The sequence below is a fragment of the Egretta garzetta genome, unplaced genomic scaffold, assembly GCF_000687185.1.
Source record: "Egretta garzetta isolate BGI_Z169 unplaced genomic scaffold, ASM68718v1 scaffold268, whole genome shotgun sequence".
Lineage (NCBI taxonomy): Eukaryota > Metazoa > Chordata > Aves > Pelecaniformes > Ardeidae > Egretta > Egretta garzetta.
Genome location: NW_009260600.1, coordinates 207839 through 210266, shown reverse-complemented (window position 1 = coordinate 210266; position 2428 = coordinate 207839).

Below are 2428 nucleotides of genomic sequence, written 5' to 3'. Positions count from 1 at the left end.
GGAGGGAGAACGCCGAGCCGGTCTGTAATAAAGCAGGGGAAAAAAAATAAAACTAACCGCCCTGTCCTTCCAGTCAGAAGTCTGCCCCTTCGCCGCTGGCCTTGGGAGGCTTCTGGCTGGTATTTTCCACTAGCAATGCCGCCCCAGGAGACCTGGAGCAGGTATGTCAGGTATTTCAGTGCTCCTCGGTTAGTGAGCAGGTCGCTCACCCCTCAGGGTTTCTCCTCGTCATTAACCATAACGACATTGATTCTTGTCCCGCGGTTTTTGTATGTTCCCCCAGTTAATGGTATGAGGTTCAACAAGGCCAAGTGCCTGGTCCTGCTCTTGGGTCACAACAACCCCATGCGACGCTACAGGCTTGGGGAAGAGTGGCTGGAAGGCTTCATGGAGCAAAAGGACCTGGGTGTACTGGTTGACAGCCGGCTGAATATGAGCCAGCAGTGTGTCCAGGTGGCCAAGAAGGCCAATGGCATCCTGGCTTGTATCAGGAATAGTGTGGCCAGCAGGAGTAGGGAAGTGATCGTGCCCCTGTACTCAGTGCTGGTGAGGCTGCACCTTGAATGCTGTGTTCAGTTTTGGGCCCCTCACTACAAGAAAGATGTTGCATTGCTGGAACATGTCCAGAGGAGAGCAACCAAGCTGGTGAGGGGTCTGGAGCACAAGTCTGATGAGGAGCGGCTGAGGGAACTGGGGTTGTTTAGCCTGGAGAAGAGGAGGCTGAGGGGAGACCTGATCACCCTCTACAACTGCCTGACAGGGGGCTGTAGCGAGGTGGGGGTCGGCTTCTCCCTTGTAACAGGCGATAGGACAAGGGGAAATGGCCTCAAGTTGTGCCAGAGAAGGTTTAGATTGGACATTAGGAAAAATTTCTTCCCTGAAAGGGTTGTTAAGCATTGGAACAGGCTGCCCAGGGAAGTGGTCAAGTCCCCATCCCTGGCAATATTTAAAAGATGGGTGGACGAGGTGCTTAGGGAGATGGTTTAGTGCTGGGATGGCAGTGTTAGGTTAACGGTTGGACTCTACGATCTTAAAGGACTTTTCCAACCAAAACAATTCTGTGATTTGCAGTTGTATGGCCGCCTGTGCTGCCTAGTGATGCGGCAGCAGTGTCTGGGTTAAGCTTCCTTAAATCGGTACAGGAACCTTAGATAACCGCTCTGTGGAGGAACAGAAGGGGGCAGGGTGGATTAAAATACCTATTTTGCTCTTTAAAATACCCCATTGAATATTTTTGACAAAATAGTTCCACAGGCGATTTTATTATTATTACTGTTATTATTATTTTGAAGCAGCTTTGTGCAACTCTAACTATGTTTCTTTGCCTTACCAGTGCTGAAATTACAGACTGGGTATGTAAGCTTTACATTGCTTTCTAAATGTATATCCAATGCCCTTCCAGAAGGATCACAGCGTGCTGTATGGGACATGGGCTGTGGCCACTGTAACGCTGCCTGGCCAGAGGAGGAACACGGGGGCTATCCAAAAGGGCAGGTCCCAGATGCTGCACACGTGGCAGTGACCAGCCCATGAAGACTGGACGAGAGCCAGAACTAGCCCGTTCCCTTGGTTCAGGACTCCCTCTGAAATAGTTGAACTTGGCTCTTTCTCTGCCCCTCAAGGCAGCCTGTTCTGGCAACTCAGGGTTTCCCTTTCTGACTGAAGAGCTGCCAGGCGTGCTGGTAGGACCTACCCTGTGTGCTTGGAGGATCTACCTCTTGGGTGCAGCCCTGCTGCCACTGTCACTCTGCTGCCTTCCTAGTGGGTGGCATGCCCTACCCCTGAAAGGTCAAAACATCCTGTGGTGTTGCTCCCCCTGCTAATCTCGGGGCAAGGCTGGCAGCTGAGAAACTCTGTTTAAGCTTAGCAGCTGGTAGTCCTCTACCAGGGGATAATGCCCGTTCACGTCTCATTACGAAGCTGGCTATGGCCTTACATGAATCCGTCAATAAAACATAAGGAATTCAGAATTTGGGTCCGGGCATGCTGTAAATGCTTCATACAGTGAAAATAATTCTCTACAACCGCCCAAGTCTATCGCAGACCTCCCAGAAATTTTACATTTCAGTTGATCCGGCATGGGCAGCCCACAGAGCTCATGCTCCAGTCGCAGTGTTGCAAAGTCATTTTTGCAGGTGGGCCTTTCGGGAGGTAGGTACAAACTCACACCTCAGGATTGGTACTCATGTTCATGCCTCCTCCTGCAACTCCTAGTAACTGCCTAGTACTGTCCAGCTTTCATGTCTACGGCAAGGGAGATTTTATCTGAGGTAAACTTTGAACAGCTCCTTTCTTTCTTTTTGCACAGAGATTGTTCGGACTGATTCTAACGCCAAGTCATTTTGCAGGACAGCCACTTCTCTTTTCTGACTTCCCAAATTTCCGTCTCCTTTTAAGGACTTTCAGTTCCAGTTTGACCTTAAGTTGT